This window comes from Schistocerca gregaria, chromosome 9, assembly GCF_023897955.1.
Source record: "Schistocerca gregaria isolate iqSchGreg1 chromosome 9, iqSchGreg1.2, whole genome shotgun sequence".
Taxonomy (NCBI): domain Eukaryota; kingdom Metazoa; phylum Arthropoda; class Insecta; order Orthoptera; family Acrididae; genus Schistocerca; species Schistocerca gregaria.
In genome coordinates this window covers 7,894,682-7,914,611 of record NC_064928.1, presented here as the reverse complement: position 1 = coordinate 7,914,611, position 19,930 = coordinate 7,894,682, and the positions used below count along the sequence as shown (strand labels likewise).

Sequence of the window (19,930 nt, the reverse complement as noted above, 5' to 3'; positions counted from 1 at the left end):
GAATTATTCCACTTGCATGGCAAGGTGCGCATGTAGGTGTGTTAAAAATTCTGGAGACACTGGGTATTGATCCCAGTTCCTCTCGCATACTAAGCGAGCGCTCTACCATCTGAGCTACGCTCGCCCCAACCGAAGACTAATGGTGCTACATACAGCCATATAGACGACACAGACCCTTGCACTCCCATTATTCAGCAGACAAACACTACTCTCTATGTATCCGTTAGGGTGTCTTTCAGGTTTCGTGCATTCTGTATCGAATCGTAGTTGGCCACAATGAAAGTGGCACGTATAACGTCGAAAATAGAATTCGGACACCGCTCTGAGTAAGACCAACGTGTTGTCCACCCTCTAGACTTCAATGAGGTTAAGCCGCGATACCTAAGACAGATCTGCACTCGATGACACCTCGATAACAGCCGGTCCCCACACTTACATCTTGCTCTCCTTACGTCAGTATACATCATATCAGTCTGTGACGCTGGCTTTGCAACATCTTGCGTGCCTTTAGGTTCGCCGCGACCAACACTTACCATGCACTGAAAACAAAAAATGTAGGCGCCGCGGCTTGAACACTGGACCTTTCACATGCCAAGCGAACGCTCTACCAACTGAGCTACGCCCCATGCACGAGCAAACTGCGCTATTCCCCATTCTTTGCGACTCAGATGCGCACGGACACGATGGTTGGTTGGTTTGTAGCGGTGAAGGGAGCAGAGTACAAAGGCGCGGACCCGTTCATATACACAAAAGTACCAAGTAGTTTCGATGCTCTGGTATTACAAATGAAAATTCCGTCGGTTTTTAACGTCTTAAATTGAAAGAGCCGTCACAAATTGCTCCGTTTTCACTCCTTGACGACAATCATACAGCACCTGAGGTAACAAACACATCTCGAGCCCCATTGTGCACTCCATTATTCATGCCAACTCAGTGCCTCGCTCTTAACTACTGTGTACCAATCTTGTCGTCCAACTGCAAAACACTGGGCCACAATAAGTTTCCGCGTCTCCATTGCACTGCGCATACTACGAAACGCTCCCCAAACTTGGCACTCACCCTCGCAGCCGACTTTTCCGACTTTTCCGACTTTCCACGACGCTCACGCTAGTGACAGCATTATTTATAGTTCGACGTCGCGCCAAAGCGAATGAGCACATTTCGCCTACGGCTTAGGCCGCCCTCCTAGTGTGGCTGCTCGGTGTCTGCAGGCAGCGAGGGTCTGCAAGCTTCCTGTGTTCGCACCTATGTCACCTGTGCTTGCTTGTCAGAGACAGACTACCGCAAAACATACAACTCACTCCATCAATTGATTGCTACGGCATCTGTTATCAGCAGTCACAACTAACAACACCAGTAGCAGCTGACTGCATGCAAAGAATAGGAATGTGCAGTGGAATTTACTTGAACTCAGCGCAAGGCAGATCTTTCCGACATAGGCTTGAGAATCTTACAGGAACACTTGTACTGTTTCTAAATTAAGTGTAGGCGTGGGAGGAGGGTGCTTCCTGCGCACTAATAACAGCACGTTTGTCAATTGTGGATGCTAATCATTCGCTTGTATCTTCCTAGACACATCTGCTGGTTGTGAATTATTCCACTTGCATGGCAAGGTGCGCATGTAGGTGTGTTAAAAATTCTGGAGGCACTGGGTATTGATCCCAGTTCCTCTCGCATACTAAGCGAGCGCTCTACCATCTGAGCTACGCCCGCCCCCCCGAAGACTAATGGTGCTACATACAGCCATATAGACGACACAGACCCTTGCACTCCCATTATTCAGCAGACAAACTCTACTCTCTATGTATCCGTTAGGGTGTCTTTCAGGTTTCGTGCATTCTGTATCGAATCGTAGTTGGCCACAATGAAAGTGGCACGTATAACGTCGAAAATAGAATTCGGACACCGCTCTGAGTAAGACCAACGTGTTGTCCACCCTCTAGACTTCAATGAGGTTAAGCCGCGATACCTAAGACAGATCTGCACTCGATGACACCTCGATAACAGCCGGTCCCCACACTAACATCTTGCTCTCCTTACGTCAGTATACATCATATCAGTCTGTGACGCTGGCTTTGCAACATCTTGCGTGCCTTTAGGTTCGCCGCGACCAACACTTACCATGCACTGAAAACAAAAAATGCAGGCGCCGCGGTTTGAACACTGGACCTTTCACATGCCAAGCGAACGCTCTACCAACTGAGCTACGCCCCATGCACGAGCAAACTGCGCTATTCCCCATTCTTTGCGACTCAGATGCGCACGGACACGATGGTTGGTTGGTTTGTAGCGGTGAAGGGAGCAGAGTACAAAGGCGCGGACCCGTTCATATACACAAAAGTACCAAGTAGTTTCGATGCTCTGGTATTACAAATGAAAATTCCGTCTGTTTTTAACGTCTTAAATTCAAAGAGCCGTCACAAATTGCTCCGTTTTCACTCCTGGACGACAATCATACAGCACCTGAGGTAACAAACACATCTCGAGCCCCATTGTGCACTCCATTATTCATGCCAACTCAGTGCCTCGCTCTTTACTACTGTGTACCAATCTTGTCGTCCAACTGCAAAACACTGGGCCACAATAAGTTTCCGCGTCTCCATTGCACTGCGCATACTACGAAACGCTCCCCAAACTTGGCACTCACCCTCGCAGCCGACTTTTCCGACTTTCCACGACGCTCACGCTAGTGACAGCATTATTTATAGTTCGACGTCGCGCCAAAGCGAATGAGCACATTTCGCCTACGGCTTAGGCCGCCCTCCTAGTGTGGCTGCTCGGTGTCTGCAGGCAGCGAGGGTCTGCAAGCTTCCTGTGTTCGCACCTATGTCACCTGTGCTTGCTTGTCAGAGACAGACTACCGCAAAACATACAACTCACTCCATGAATTGATTGCTACGGCATCTGTTATCAGCAGTCCAACTAACAACACCAGTAGCAGCTGACTGCATGCAAAGAATAGGAATGTGCAGTGGAATTTACGTGAACTCAGCGCAAGGCAGATCTTTCCGACATAGGCTTGAGAATCTTACAGGAACACTTGTACTGTTTCTAAATTAAGTGTAGGCGTGGGAGGAGAGTGCTTCCTGCGCACTAATAACAGCACGCTTGTCAATTGTGGATGCTAATCATTCGCTTGTATCTTCCTAGACACATCTGCTGGTTGTGAATTATTCCACTTGCATGGCAAGGTGCGCATGTAGGTGTGTTAAAAATTCTGGAAGCACTGGGTATTGATCCCAGTTCCTCTCGCATACTAAGCGAGCGCTCTACCATCTGAGCTACGCCCGCCCCCCCCGAAAACTAATGGTGTTACATACAGCCATACAGACGACATAGACCCTTGCACTCCCATTATTCAGCAGACAAACACTACTCTCTATGTATCCGTTAGGGTGTCTTTCAGGTTTCGTGCATTCTGTATCGAATCGTAGTTGGCCACAATGAAAGTGGCACGTATAACGTCGAAAATAGAATTCGGACACCGCTCTGAGTAAGACCAACGTGTTGTCCACCCTCTAGACTTCAATGAGGTTAAGCCGCGATACCTAAGACAGATCTGCACTCGATGACACCTCGATAACAGCCGGTCCCCACACTTACATCTTGCTCTCCTTACGTCAGTATACATCATATCAGTCTGTGACGCTGGCTTTGCAACATCTTGCGTGCCTTTAGGTTCGCCGCGACCAACACTTACCATGCACTGACAACAAAAACTGCAGGCGCCGCGGCTTGAACACTGGACCTTTCACATGCCAAGCGAACGCTCTACCAACTGAGCTACGCCCCATGCACGAGCAAACTGCGCTATTCCCCATTCTTTGCGACTCAGATGCGCACGGACACGATGGTTGGTTGGTTTGTAGCGGTGAAGGGAGCAGAGTACAAAGGCGCGGACCCGTTCATATACACAAAAGTTCCAAGTAGTTTCGATGCTCTGGTATTACAAATGAAAATTCCGTCTGTTTTTAACGTCTTAAATTGAAAGAGCCGTCACAAATTGCTCCGTTTTCACTCCTTGACGACAATCATACAGCACCTGAGGTAACAAACACATCTCGAGCCCCATTGTGCACTCCATTATTCATGCCAACTCAGTGCCTCGCTCTTTACTACTGTGTACCAATCTTGTCGTCCAACTGCAAAACACTGGGCCACAATAAGTTTCCGCGTCTCCATTGCACTGCGCATACTACGAAACGCTCCCCAAACTTGGCACTCACCCTCGCAGCCGACTTTTCCGACTTTCCACGACGCTCACGCAACGCTCACGCTAGTGACAGCATTATTTATAGTTCGACGTCGCGCCAAAGCGAATGAGCATATTTCGCCTACGGCTTAGGCCGCCCTCCTAGTGTGGCTGCTCGGTGTCTGCAGGCAGCGAGGGTCTGCAAGCTTCCTGTGTTCGCACCTGTGTCACCTGTGCTTGCTTGTCAGAGACAGACTACCGCAAAACATACAACTCACTCCATGAATTGATTGCTACGGCATCTGTTATCAGCAGTCACAACTAACAACACCAGTAGCAGCTGACTGCATGCAAAGAATAGGAATGTGCAGTGGAATTTACGTGAACTCAGCGCAAGGCAGATCTTTCCGACATAGGCTTGAGAATCTTACAGGAACACTTGTACTGTTTCTAAATTAAGTGTAGGCGTGGGAGGAGGGTGCTTCCTGCGCACTAATAACAGCACGCTTGTCAATTGTGGATGCTAATCATTCGCTTGTATCTTCCTAGACACATCTGCTGGTTGTGAATTATTCCACTTGCATGGCAAGGTGCGCATGTAGGTGTGTTAAAAATTCTGGAAGCACTGGGTATTGATCCCAGTTCCTCTCGCATACTAAGCGAGCGCTCTACCATCTGAGCCACGCCCGCCCCCCCCGAAGACTAATGGTGCTACATACAGCCATACAGACGACACAGACCCTTGCACTCCCATTATTCAGCAGACAAACACTACTCTCTATGTATCCGTTAGGGTGTCTTTCAGGTTTCGTGCATTCTGTATCGAATCGTAGTTGGCCACAATGAAAGTGGCACGTATAACGTCGAAAATAGAATTCGGACACCGCTCTGAGTAAGACCAACGTGTTGTCCACCCTCTAGACTTCAATGAGGTTAAGCCGCGATACCTAAGACAGATCTGCACTCGATGACACCTCAATAACAGCCGGTCCCCACACTTACATCTTGCTCTCCTTACGTCAGTATACATCATATCAGTCTGTGACGCTGGCTTTGCAACATCTTGCGTGCCTTTAGGTTCGCCGCGACCAACACTTACCATGCACTGACAACAAAAACTGCAGGCGCCGCGGCTTGAACACTGGACCTTTCACATGCCAAGCGAACGCTCTACCAACTGAGCTACGCCCCATGCACGAGCAAACTGCGCTATTCCCCATTCTTTGCGACTCAGATGCGCACGGACACGATGGTTGGTTGGTTTGTAGCGGTGAAGGGAGCAGAGTACAAAGGCGCGGACCCGTTTATATACACAAAAGTACCAAGTAGTTTCGATGCTCTGGTATTACAAATGAAAATTCCGTCTGTTTTTAACGTCTTAAATTGAAAGAGCCGTCACAAATTGCTCCGTTTTCACTCCTTGACGACAATCATACAGCACCTGAGGTAACAAACACATCTCGAGCCCCATTGTGCACTCCATTATTCATGCCAACTCAGTGCCTCGCTCTTTACTACTGTGTACCAATCTTGTCGTCCAACTGCAAAACACTGGGCCACAATAAGTTTCCGCGTCTCCATTGCACTGCGCATACTACGAAACGCTCCCCAAACTTGGCACTCACCCTCGCAGCCGACTTTTCCGACTTTCCACGACGCTCACGCAACGCTCACGCTAGTGACAGCATTATTTATAGTTCGACGTCGCGCCAAAGCGAATGAGCATATTTCGCCTACGGCTTAGGCCGCCCTCCTAGTGTGGCTGCTCGGTGTCTGCAGGCAGCGAGGGTCTGCAAGCTTCCTGTGTTCGCACCTGTGTCACCTGTGCTTGCTTGTCAGAGACAGACTACCGCAAAACATACAACTCACTCCATGAATTGATTGCTACGGCATCTGTTATCAGCAGTCACAACTAACAACACCAGTAGCAGCTGACTGCATGCAAAGAATAGGAATGTGCAGTGGAATTTACGTGAACTCAGCGCAAGGCAGATCTTTCCGACATAGGCTTGAGAATCTTACAGGAACACTTGTACTGTTTCTAAATTAAGTGTAGGCGTGGGAGGAGGGTGCTACCTGCGCACTAATAACAGCACGCTTGTCAATTGTGGATGCTAATCATTCGCTTGTATCTTCCTAGACACATCTGCTGGTTGTGAATTATTCCACTTGCATGGCAAGGTGCGCATGTAGGTGTATTAAAAATTCTGGAAGCACTGGGTATTGATCCCAGTTCCTCTCGCATACTAAGCGAGCGCTCTACCATCTGAGCTACGCCCGCCCCCCCCGAAGACTAATGGTGCTACATACAGCCATACAGACGACACAGACCCTTGCACTCCCATTATTCAGCAGACAAACACTACTCTCTATGTATCCGTTAGGGTGTCTTTCAGGTTTCGTGCATTCTGTATCGAATCGTAGTTGGCCACAATGAAAGTGGCACGTATAACGTCGATAATAGAATTCGGACACCGCTCTGAGTAAGACCAAAGTGTTGTCCACCCTCTAGACTTCAATGAGGTTAAGCCGCGATACCTAATACAGATCTGCACTCGATGACACCTCGATAACAGCCGGTCCCCACACTTACATCTTGCTCTCCTTACGTCAGTATACATCATATCAGTCTGTGACGCTGGCTTTGCAACATCTTGCGTGCCTTTAGGTTCGCCGCGACCAACACTTACCATGCACTGACAACAAAAAATGCAGGCGCCGCGGCTTGAACACTGGACCTTTCACATGCCAAGCGAACGCTCTACCAACTGAGCTACGCCCCATGCACGAGCAAACTGCGCTATTCCCCATTCTTTGCGACTCAGATGCGCACGGACACGATGGTTGGTTGGTTTGTAGCGGTGAAGGGAGCAGAGTACAAAGGCGCGGACCCGTTCATATACACAAAAGTACCAAGTAGTTTCGATGCTCTGGTATTACAAATGAAAATTCCGTCTGTTTTTAACGTCTTAAATTGAAAGAGCCGTCACAAATTGCTCCGTTTTCACTCCTTGACGACAATCATACAGCACCTGAGGTAACAAACACATCTCGAGCCCCATTGTGCACTCCATTATTCATGCCAACTCAGTGCCTCGCTCTTTACTACTGTGTACCAATCTTGTCGTCCAACTGCAAAACACTGGGCCACAATAAGTTTCCGCGTCTCCATTGCACTGCGCATACTACGAAACGCTCCCCAAACTTGGCACTCACCCTCGCAGCCGACTTTTCCGACTTTCCACGACGCTCACGCTAGTGACAGCATTATTTATAGTTCGACGTCGCGCCAAAGCGAATGAGCATATTTCGCCTACGGCTTAGGCCGCCCTCCTAGTGTGGCTGCTCGGTGTCTGCAGGCAGCGAGGGTCTGCAAGCTTCCTGTGTTCGCACCTATGTCACCTGTGCTTGCTTGTCAGAGACAGACTACCGCAAAACATACAACTCACTCCATGAATTGATTGCTACGGCATCTGTTATCAGCAGTCACAACTAACCACACCAGTAGCAGCTGACTGCATGCAAAGAATAGGAATGTGCAGTGGAATTTACGTGAACTCAGCGCAAGGCAGATCTTTCCGACATAGGCTTGAGAATCTTACAGGAACACTTGTACTGTTTCTAAATTAAGTGTAGGCGTGGGAGGAGGGTGCTTCCTGCGCACTAATAACAGCACGCTTGTCAATTGTGGATGCTAATCATTCGCTTGTATCTTCCTAGACACATCTGCTGGTTGTGAATTATTCCACTTGCATGGCAAGGTGCGCATGTAGGTGTGTTAAAAATTCTGGAAGCACTGGGTATTGATCCCAGTTCCTCTCGCATACTAAGCGAGCGCTCTACCATCTGAGCTACGCCCGCCCCCCCGAAGACTAATGGTGCTACATACAGCCATATAGACGACACAGACCCTTGCACTCCCATTATTCAGCAGACAAACACTACTCTCTATGTATCCGTTAGGGTGTCTTTCAGGTTTCGTGCATTCTGTATCGAATCGTAGTTGGCCACAATGAAAGTGGCACGTATAACGTCGAAAATGGAATTCGGACACCGCTCTGAGTAAGACCAACGTGTTGTCCACCCTCTAGACTTCAATGAGGTTAAGCCGCGATACCTAAGACAGATCTGCACTCGATGACACCTCGATAACAGCCGGTCCCCACACTTACATCTTGCTCTCCTTACGTCAGTATACATCATATCAGTCTGTGACGCTGGCTTTGCAACATCTTGCGTGCCTTTAGGTTCGCTGCGACCAACACTTACCATGCACTGACAACAAAAAATGCAGGCGCCGCGGCTTGAACACTGGACCTTTCACATGCCAAGCGAACGCTCTACCAACTGAGCTACGCCCCATGCACGAGCAAACTGCGCTATTCCCCATTCTTTGCGACTCAGATGCGCACGGACACGATGGTTGGTTGGTTTGTAGCGGTGAAGGGAGCAGAGTACAAAGGCGCGGACCCGTTCATATACACAAAAGTACCAAGTAGTTTCGATGCTCTGGTATTACAAATGAAAATTCCGTCTGTTTTTAACGTCTTAAATTGAAAGAGCCGTCACAAATTGCTCCGTTTTCACTCCTTGACGACAATCATACAGCACCTGAGGTAACAAACACATCTCGAGCCCCATTGTGCACTCCATTATTCATGCCAACTCAGTGCCTCGCTCTTTACTACTGTGTACCAATCTTGTCGTCCAACTGCAAAACACTGGGCCACAATAAGTTTCCGCGTCTCCATTGCACTGCGCATACTACGAAACGCTCCCCAAACTTGGCACTCACCCTCGCAGCCGACTTTTCCGACTTTCCACGACGCTCACGCTAGTGACAGCATTATTTATAGTTGGACGTCGCGCCAAAGCGAATGAGCACATTTCGCCTACGTCTTAGGCCGCCCTCCTAGTGTGGCTGCTCGGTGTCTGCAGGCAGCGAGGGTCTGCAAGCTTCCTGTGTTCGCACCTATGTCACCTGTGCTTGCTTGTCAGAGACAGACTACCGCAAAACATACAACTCACTCCATGAATTGATTGCTACGGCATCTGTTATCAGCAGTCACAACTAACAACACCAGTAGCAGCTGACTGCATGCAAAGAATAGGAATGTGCAGTGGAATTTACGTGAACTCAGCGCAAGGCAGATCTTTCCGACATAGGCTTGAGAATCTTACAGGAACACTTGTACTGTTTCTAAATTAAGTGTAGGCGTGGGAGGAGGGTGCTTCCTGCGCACTAATAACAGCACGCTTGTCAATTGTGGATGCTAATCATTCGCTTGTATCTTCCTAGACACATCTGCTGGTTGTGAATTATTCCACTTGCATGGCAAGGTGCGCATGTAGGTGTGTTAAAAATTCTGGAGGCACTGGGTATTGATCCCAGTTCCTCTCGCATACTAAGCGAGCGCTCTACCATCTGAGCTACGCCCGCCCCCCCGAAGACTAATAGTGCTACATACAGCCATATAGACGACACAGACCCTTGCACTCCCATTATTCAGCAGACAAACACTACTCTCTATGTATCCGTTAGGGTGTCTTTCAGGTTTCGTGCATTCTGTATCGAATCGTAGTTGGCCACAATGAAAGTGGCACGTATAACGTCGAAAATAGAATTCGGACACCGCTCTGAGTAAGACCAACGTGTTGTCCACCCTCTAGACTTCAATGAGGTTAAGCCGCGATACCTAAGACAGATCTGCACTCGATGACACCTCGATAACAGCCGGTCCCCACACTTACATCTTGCTCTCCTTACGTCAGTATACATCATATCAGTCTGTGACGCTGGCTTTGCAACATCTTGCGTGCCTTTAGGTTCGCCGCGACCAACACTTACCATGCACTGACAACAAAAAATGCAGGCGCCGCGGCTTGAACACTGGACCTTTCACATGCCAAGCGAACGCTCTACCAACTGAGCTACGCCCCATGCACGAGCAAACTGCGCTATTCCCCATTCTTTGCGACTCAGATGCGCACGGACACGATGGTTGGTTGGTTTGTAGCGGTGAAGGGAGCAGAGTACAAAGGCGCGGACCCGTTCATATACACAAAAGTACCAAGTAGTTTCGATGCTCTGGTATTACAAATGAAAATTCCGTCTGTTTTTAACGTCTTAAATTGAAAGAGCCGTCACAAATTGCTCCGTTTTCACTCCTTGACGACAATCATACAGCACCTGAGGTAACAAACACATCTCGAGCCCCATTGTGCACTCCATTATTCATGCCAACTCAGTGCCTCGCTCTTTACTACTGTGTACCAATCTTGTCGTCCAACTGCAAAACACTGGGCCACAATAAGTTTCCGCGTCTCCATTGCACTGCGCATACTACGAAACGCTCCCCAAACTTGGCACTCACCCTCACAGCCGACTTTTCCGACTTTCCACGACGCTCACGCTAGTGACAGCATTATTTATAGTTCGACGTCGCGCCAAAGCGAATGAGCACATTTCGCCTACGGCTTAGGCCGCCCTCCTAGTGTGGCTGCTCGGTGTCTGCAGGCAGCGAGGGTCTGCAAGCTTCTTGTGTTCGCACCTATGTCACCTGTGCTTGCTTGTCAGAGACAGACTACCGCAAAACATACAACTCACTCCATGAATTGATTGCTACGGCATCTGTTATCAGCAGTCACAACTAACAACACCAGTAGCAGCTGACTGCATGCAAAGAATAGGAATGTGCAGTGGAATTTACGTGAACTCAGCGCAAGGCAGATCTTACCGACATAGGCTTGAGAATCTTACAGGAACACTTGTACTGTTTCTAAATTAAGTGTAGGCGTGGGAGGAGAGCTCTTCCTGCGCACTAATAACAGCACGCTTGTCAATTGTCGATGCTAATCATTCGCTTGTATCTTCCTAGACACATCTGCTGGTTGTGAATTATTCCACTTGCATGGCAAGGTGCGCATGTAGGTGTGTTAAAAATTCTGGAAGCACTGGGTATTGATCCCAGTTCCTCTCGCATACTAAGCGAGCGCTCTACCATCTGAGCTACGCCCGCCCCCCCGAAGACTAATGGTGCTACATACAGCCATATAGACGACACAGACCCTTGCATTCCCATTATTCAGCAGACAAACACTACTCTCTATGTATCCGTTAGGGTGTCTTTCAGGTTTCGTGCATTCTGTATCGAATCGTAGTTGGCCACAATGAAAGTGGCACGTATAACGTCGAAAATAGAATTCGGACACCGCTCTGAGTAAGACCAACGTGTTTTCCACCCTCTAGACTTCAATGAGGTTAAGCCGCGATACCTAAGACAGATCTGCACTCGATGACACCTCGATAACAGCCGGTCCCCACACTTACATCTTGCTCTCCTTACGTCAGTATACATCATATCAGTCTGTGACGCTGGCTTTGCAACATCTTGCGTGCCTTTAGGTTCGCCGCGACCAACACTTACCATGCACTGACAACAAAAAATGCAGGCGCCGCGGCTTGAACACTGGACCTTTCACATGCCAAGCGAACGATCTACCAACTGAGCTACGCCCCATGCACGAGCAAACTGCGCTATTCCCCATTCTTTGCGACTCAGATGCGCACGGACACGATGGTTGGTTGGTTTGTAGCGGTGAAGGGAGCAGAGTACAAAGGCGCGGACCCGTTCATATACACAAAAGTACCAAGTAGTTTCGATGCTCTGGTATTACAAATGAAAATTCCGTCTGTTTTTAACGTCTTAAATTGAAAGAGCCGTCACAAATTGCTCCGTTTTCACTCCTTGACGACAATCATACAGCACCTGAGGTAACAAACACATCTCGAGCCCCATTGTGCACTCCATTATTCATGCCAACTCAGTGCCTCGCTCTTTACTACTGTGTACCAATCTTGTCGTCCAACTGCAAAACACTGGGCCACAATAAGTTTCCGCGTCTCCATTGCACTGCGCATACTACGAAACGCTCCCCAAACTTGGCACTCACCCTCGCAGCCGACTTTTCCGACTTTCCACGACGCTCACGCAACGCTCACGCTAGTGACAGCATTATTTATAGTTGGACGTCGCGCCAAAGCGAATGAGCACATTTCGCCTACGTCTTAGGCCGCCCTCCTAGTGTGGCTGCTCGGTGTCTGCAGGCAGCGAGGGTCTGCAAGCTTCCTGTGTTCGCACCTATGTCACCTGTGCTTGCTTGTCAGAGACAGACTACCGCAAAACATACAACTCACTCCATGAATTGATTGCTACGGCATCTGTTATCAGCAGTCCAACTAACAACACCAGTAGCAGCTGACTGCATGCAAAGAATAGGAATGTGCAGTGGAATTTACGTGAACTCAGCGCAAGGCAGATCTTTCCGACATAGGCTTGAGAATCTTACAGGAACACTTGTACTGTTTCTAAATTAAGTGTAGGCGTGGGAGGAGGGTGCTTCCTGCGCACTAATAACAGCACGCTTGTCAATTGTGGATGCTAATCATTCGCTTGTATCTTCCTAGACACATCTGCTGGTTGTGAATTATTCCACTTGCATGGCAAGGTGCGCATGTAGGTGTGTTAAAAATTCTGAAAGCACTGGGTATTGATCCCAGTTCCTCTCATACTAAGCGAGCGCTCTACCATCTGAGCTACGCCCGCCCCCCCGGAGACTAATGGTGCTACATACAGCCATATAGACGACACAGACCCTTGCACTCCCATTATTCAGCAGACAAACACTACTCTCTATGTATCCGTTAGGGTGTCTTTCAGGTTTCGTGCATTCTGTATCGAATCGTAGTTGGCCACAATGAAAGTGGCACGTATAACGTCGAAAATAGAATTCGGACACCGCTCTGAGTAAGACCAACGTGTTGTCCACCCTCTAGACTTCAATGAGGTTAAGCCGCGATACCTAAGACAGATCTGCACTCGATGACACCTCGATAACAGCCGGTCCCCACACTTACATCTTGCTCTCCTTACGTCAGTATACATCATATCAGTCTGTGACGCTGGTTTTGCAACATCTTGCGTGCCTTTAGGTTCGCCGCGACCAACACTTACCATGCACTGAAAACAAAAAATGTAGGCGCCGTGGCTTGAACACTGGACCTTTCACATGCCAAGCGACCGCTCTACCAACTGAGCTACGCACCATGCACGAGCAAACTGCGCTATTCCCCATTCTTTGCAACTCAGATGCGCACGGACACGATGGTTGGTTGGTTTGTAGCGGTGAAGGGAGCAGAGTACAAAGGCGCGGACCCGTTCATATACACAAAAGTACCAAGTAGTTTCGATGCTCTGGTATTACAAATGAAAATTCCGTCTGTTTTTAACGTCTTAAATTGAAAGAGCCGTCACAAATTGCTCCGTTTTCACTCCTTGACGACAATCATACAGCACCTGAGGTAACAAACACATCTCTAGCCCCATTGTGCACTCCATTATTCATGCCAACTCAGTGCCTCGCTCTTTACTACTGTGTACCAATCTTGTCGTCCAACTGCAAAACACTGGGCCACAATAAGTTTCCGCGTCTCCATTGCACTGCGCATACTACGAAACGCTCCCCAAACTTGGCACTCACCCTCGCAGCCGACTTTTCCGACTTTCCACGACGCTCACGCTAGTGACAGCATTATTTATAGTTCGACGTCGCGCCAAAGCGAATGAGCACATTTCGCCTACGGCTTAGGCCGCCCTCCTAGTGTGGCTGCTCGGTGTCTGCAGGCAGCGAGGGTCTGCAAGCTTCCTGTGTTCGCACCTATGTCACCTGTGCTTGCTTGTCAGAGACAGACTACCGCAAAACATACAACTCACTCCATGAATTGATTGCTACGGCATCTGTTATCAGCAGTCACAACTAACAACACCAGTAGCAGCTGACTGCATGCAAAGAATAGGAATGTGCAGTGGAATTTACGTGAACTCAGCGCAAGGCAGATCTTACCGACATAGGCTTGAGAATCTTACAGGAACACTTGTACTGTTTCTAAATTAAGTGTTGGCGTGGGAGGAGAGCTCTTCCTGCGCACTAATAACAGCACGCTTGTCAATTGTCGATGCTAATCATTCGCTTGTATCTTCCTAGACACATCTGCTGGTTGTGAATTATTCCACTTGCATGGCAAGGTGCGCATGTAGGTGTGTTAAAAATTCTGGAAGCACTGGGTATTGATCCCAGTTCCTCTCGCATACTAAGCGAGCGCTCTACCATCTGAGCTACGCCCGCCCCCCCGAAGACTAATGGTGCTACATACAGCCATATAGACGACACAGACCCTTGCATTCCCATTATTCAGCAGACAAACACTACTCTCTATGTATCCGTTAGGGTGTCTTTCAGGTTTCGTGCATTCTGTATCGAATCGTAGTTGGCCACAATGAAAGTGGCACGTATAACGTCGAAAATAGAATTCGGACACCGCTCTGAGTAAGACCAACGTGTTTTCCACCCTCTAGACTTCAATGAGGTTAAGCCGCGATACCTAAGACAGATCTGCACTCGATGACACCTCGATAACAGCCGGTCCCCACACTTACATCTTGCTCTCCTTACGTCAGTATACATCATATCAGTCTGTGACGCTGGCTTTGCAACATCTTGCGTGCCTTTAGGTTCGCCGCGACCAACACTTACCATGCACTGACAACAAAAAATGCAGGCGCCGCGGCTTGAACACTGGACCTTTCACATGCCAAGCGAACGATCTACCAACTGAGCTACGCCCCATGCACGAGCAAACTGCGCTATTCCCCATTCTTTGCGACTCAGATGCGCACGGACACGATGGTTGGTTGGTTTGTAGCGGTGAAGGGAGCAGAGTACAAAGGCGCGGACCCGTTCATATACACAAAAGTACCAAGTAGTTTCGATGCTCTGGTATTACAAATGAAAATTCCGTCTGTTTTTAACGTCTTAAATTGAAAGAGCCGTCACAAATTGCTCCGTTTTCACTCCTTGACGACAATCATACAGCACCTGAGGTAACAAACACATCTCGAGCCCCATTGTGCACTCCATTATTCATGCCAACTCAGTGCCTCGCTCTTTACTACTGTGTACCAATCTTGTCGTCCAACTGCAAAACACTGGGCCACAATAAGTTTCCGCGTCTCCATTGCACTGCGCATACTACGAAACGCTCCCCAAACTTGGCACTCACCCTCGCAGCCGACTTTTCCGACTTTCCACGACGCTCACGCAACGCTCACGCTAGTGACAGCATTATTTATAGTTGGACGTCGCGCCAAAGCGAATGAGCACATTTCGCCTACGTCTTAGGCCGCCCTCCTAGTGTGGCTGCTCGGTGTCTGCAGGCAGCGAGGGTCTGCAAGCTTCCTGTGTTCGCACCTATGTCACCTGTGCTTGCTTGTCAGAGACAGACTACCGCAAAACATACAACTCACTCCATGAATTGATTGCTACGGCATCTGTTATCAGCAGTCCAACTAACAACACCAGTAGCAGCTGACTGCATGCAAAGAATAGGAATGTGCAGTGGAATTTACGTGAACTCAGCGCAAGGCAGATCTTTCCGACATAGGCTTGAGAATCTTACAGGAACACTTGTACTGTTTCTAAATTAAGTGTAGGCGTGGGAGGAGGGTGCTTCCTGCGCACTAATAACAGCACGCTTGTCAATTGTGGATGCTAATCATTCGCTTGTATCTTCCTAGACACATCTGCTGGTTGTGAATTATTCCACTTGCATGGCAAGGTGCGCATGTAGGTGTGTTAAAAATTCTGAAAGCACTGGGTATTGATCCCAGTTCCTCTCATACTAAGCGAGCGCTCTACCATCTGAGCTACGCCCGCCCCCCCGGAGACTAATGGTGCTACATACAGCCATATAGACGACACAGACCCTTGCACTCCCATTATTCAGCAGACAAACACTACTCTCTATGTATCCGTTAGGGTGTCTTTCAGGTTTCGTGCATTCTGTATCGAATCGTAGTTGGCCACAATGAAAGTGGCACGTATAACGTCGAAAATAGAATTCGGACACCGCTCTGAGTAAGACCAACGTGTTGTCCACCCTCTAGACTTCAATGAGGTTAAGCCGCGATACCTAAGACAGATCTGCACTCGATGACACCTCGATAACAGCCGGTCCCCACACTTACATCTTGCTCTCCTTACGTCAGTATACATCATATCAGTCTGTGACGCTGGTTTTGCAACATCTTGCGTGCCTTTAGGTTCGCCGCGACCAACACTTACCATGCACTGAAAACAAAAAATGTAGGCGCCGTGGCTTGAACACTGGACCTTTCACATGCCAAGCGACCGCTCTACCAACTGAGCTACGCACCATGCACGAGCAAACTGCGCTATTCCCCATTCTTTGCAACTCAGATGCGCACGGACACGATGGTTGGTTGGTTTGTAGCGGTGAAGGGAGCAGAGTACAAAGGCGCGGACCCGTTCATATACACAAAAGTACCAAGTAGTTTCGATGCTCTGGTATTACAAATGAAAATTCCGTCTGTTTTTAACGTCTTAAATTGAAAGAGCCGTCACAAATTGCTCCGTTTTCACTCCTTGACGACAATCATACAGCACCTGAGGTAACAAACACATCTCTAGCCCCATTGTGCACTCCATTATTCATGCCAACTCAGTGCCTCGCTCTTTACTACTGTGTACCAATCTTGTCGTCCAACTGCAAAACACTGGGCCACAATAAGTTTCCGCGTCTCCATTGCACTGCGCATACTACGAAACGCTCCCCAAACTTGGCACTCACCCTCGCAGCCGACTTTTCCGACTTTCCACGACGCTCACGCTAGTGACAGCATTATTTATAGTTCGACGTCGCGCCAAAGCGAATGAGCACATTTCGCCTACGGCTTAGGCCGCCCTCCTAGTGTGGCTGCTCGGTGTCTGCAGGCAGCGAGGGTCTGCAAGCTTCCTGTGTTCGCACCTATGTCACCTGTGCTTGCTTGTCAGAGACAGACTACCGCAAAACATACAACTCACTCCATGAATTGATTGCTACGGCATCTGTTATCAGCAGTCACAACTAACAACACCAGTAGCAGCTGACTGCATGCAAAGAATAGGAATGTGCAGTGGAATTTACGTGAACTCAGCGCAAGGCAGATCTTACCGACATAGGCTTGAGAATCTTACAGGAACACTTGTACTGTTTCTAAATTAAGTGTTGGCGTGGGAGGAGAGCTCTTCCTGCGCACTAATAACAGCACGCTTGTCAATTGTCGATGCTAATCATTCGCTTGTATCTTCCTAGACACATCTGCTGGTTGTGAATTATTCCACTTGCATGGCAAGGTGCGCATGTAGGTGTGTTAAAAATTCTGGAAGCACTGGGTATTGATCCCAGTTCCTCTCGCATACTAAGCGAGCGCTCTACCATCTGAGCTACGCCCGCCCCCCCGAAGACTAATGGTGCTACATACAGCCATATAGACGACACAGACCCTTGCATTCCCATTATTCAGCAGACAAACACTACTCTCTATGTATCCGTTAGGGTGTCTTTCAGGTTTCGTGCATTCTGTATCGAATCGTAGTTGGCCACAATGAAAGTGGCACGTATAACGTCGAAAATAGAATTCGGACACCGCTCTGAGTAAGACCAACGTGTTTTCCACCCTCTAGACTTCAATGAGGTTAAGCCGCGATACCTAAGACAGATCTGCACTCGATGACACCTCGATAACAGCCGGTCCCCACACTTACATCTTGCTCTCCTTACGTCAGTATACATCATATCAGTCTGTGACGCTGGCTTTGCAACATCTTGCGTGCCTTTAGGTTCGCCGCGACCAACACTTACCATGCACTGACAACAAAAAATGCAGGCGCCGCGGCTTGAACACTGGACCTTTCACATGCCAAGCGAACGCTCTACCAACTGAGCTACGCCCCATGCACGAGCAAACTGCGCTATTCCCCATTCTTTGCGACTCAGATGCGCACGGACACGATGGTTGGTTGGTTTGTAGCGGTGAACGGAGCAGAGTACAAAGGCGCGGACCCGTTCATATACACAAAAGTACCAAGTAGTTTCGATGCTCTGGTATTACAAATGAAAATTCCGTCTCTTTTTAACGTCTTAAATTGAAAGAGCCGTCACAAATTGCTCCGTTTTCACTCCTTGACGACAATCATACAGCACCTGAGGTAACAAACACATCTCGAGCCCCATTGTGCACTCCATTATTCATGCCAACTCAGTGCCTCGCTCTTTACTACTGTGTACCAATCTTGTCGTCCAACTGCAAAACACTGGGCCACAATAAGTTTCCGCGTCTCCATTGCACTGCGCATACTACGAAACGCTCCCCAAACTTGGCACTCACCCTCGCAGCCGACTTTTCCGACTTTCCACGACGCTCACGCTAGTGACAGCATTATTTATAGTTCGACGTCGCGCCAAAGCGAATGAGCATATTTCGCCTACGGCTTAGGCCGCCCTCCTAGTGTGGCTGCTCGGTGTCTGCAGGCAGCGAGGGTCTGCAAGCTTCCTGTGTTCGCACCTATGTCACCTGTGCTTGCTTGTCAGAGACAGACTACCGCAAAACATACAACTCACTCCATGAATTGATTGCTACGGCATCTGTTATCAGCAGTCACAACTAACAACACCAGTAGCAGCTGACTGCATGCAAAGAATAGGAATGTGCAGTGGAATTTACGTGAACTCAGCGCAAGGCAGATCTTTCCGACATAGGCTTGAGAATCTTACAGGAACACTTGTACTGTTTCTAAATTAAGTGTAGGCGTGGGAGGAGGGTGCTTCCTGCGCACTAATAACAGCACGCTTGTCAATTGTGGATGCTAATCATTCGCTTGTATCTTCCTAGACACATCTGCTGGTTGTGAATTATTCCACTTGCATGGCAAGGTGCGCATGTAGGTGTGTTAAAAATTCTGGAATCACTGGGTATTGATCCCAGTTCCTCTCGCATACTAAGCGAGCGCTCTACCATCTGAGCTACGCCCGCCCCCCCGAAGACTAATGGTGCTACATACAGCCATATAGACGACACAGACCCTTGCACTCCCATTATTCAGCAGACAAACACTACTCTCTATGTATCCGTTAGGGTGTCTTTCAGGTTTCGTGCATTCTGTATCGAATCGTAGTTGGCCACAATGAAAGTGGCACGTATAACGTCGAAAATGGAATTCGGACACCGCTCTGAGTAAGACCAACGTGTTGTCCACCCTCTAGACTTCAATGAGGTTAAGCCGCGATACCTAAGACAGATCTGCACTCGATGACACCTCGATAACAACCGGTCCCCACACTTACATCTTGCTCTCCTTACGTCAGTATACATCATATCAGTCTGTGACGCTGGCTTTGCAACATCTTGCGTGCCTTTAGGTTCGCCGCGACCAACACTTACCATGCACTGACAACAAAAAATGCAGGCGCCGCGGCTTGAACACTGGACCTTTCACATGCCAAGCGACCGCTCTACCAACTGAGCTACGCCCCATGCACGAGCAAACTGCGCTATTCCCCATTCTTTGCGACTCAGATGCGCACGGACACGATGGTTGGTTGGTTTGTAGCGGTGAAGGGAGCAGAGTACAAAGGCGCGGACCCGTTCATATACACAAAAGTACCAAGTAGTTTCGATGCTCTGGTATTACAAATGAAAATTCCGTCTGTTTTTAACGTCTTAAATTGAAAGAGCCGTCACAAATTGCTCCGTTTTCACTCCTTGACGACAATCATACAGCACCTGAGGTAACAAACACATCTCGAGCCCCATTGTGCACTCCATTATTCATGCCAACTCA

At 48.7% G+C, this 19,930-nt stretch overlaps 7 non-coding genes across 7 annotated transcripts; all 7 read right to left on the bottom strand.

Annotated features, from left to right (window-relative positions):
• Nucleotides 1-2,141: 2,141 nt before the first annotated feature.
• On the bottom strand, nt 2,142-2,217 carry Trnaa-ggc (transfer RNA alanine (anticodon GGC)). Its single transcript has one exon. It is a non-coding gene; the product is annotated as a tRNA-Ala (tRNA).
• Nucleotides 2,218-3,720: 1,503 nt separating this feature from the next.
• Trnaa-ggc (transfer RNA alanine (anticodon GGC)) lies at nt 3,721-3,796 on the bottom strand. Its single transcript has one exon. It is a non-coding gene; the product is annotated as a tRNA-Ala (tRNA).
• Nucleotides 3,797-5,311: 1,515 nt separating this feature from the next.
• Nucleotides 5,312-5,387, bottom strand: Trnaa-ggc (transfer RNA alanine (anticodon GGC)). The gene has a single exon. It is a non-coding gene; the product is annotated as a tRNA-Ala (tRNA).
• A 1,515-nt stretch (nt 5,388-6,902) lies between these two features.
• On the bottom strand, nt 6,903-6,978 carry Trnaa-ggc (transfer RNA alanine (anticodon GGC)). Its single transcript has one exon. It is a non-coding gene; the product is annotated as a tRNA-Ala (tRNA).
• A 1,503-nt stretch (nt 6,979-8,481) lies between these two features.
• Trnaa-ggc (transfer RNA alanine (anticodon GGC)) lies at nt 8,482-8,557 on the bottom strand. Its single transcript has one exon. It is a non-coding gene; the product is annotated as a tRNA-Ala (tRNA).
• Nucleotides 8,558-10,060: 1,503 nt separating this feature from the next.
• On the bottom strand, nt 10,061-10,136 carry Trnaa-ggc (transfer RNA alanine (anticodon GGC)). Its single transcript has one exon. It is a non-coding gene; the product is annotated as a tRNA-Ala (tRNA).
• Nucleotides 10,137-17,971: 7,835 nt separating this feature from the next.
• Nucleotides 17,972-18,047, bottom strand: Trnaa-ggc (transfer RNA alanine (anticodon GGC)). The gene has a single exon. It is a non-coding gene; the product is annotated as a tRNA-Ala (tRNA).
• Between the last annotated feature and the right edge of the window lie 1,883 nt (nt 18,048-19,930).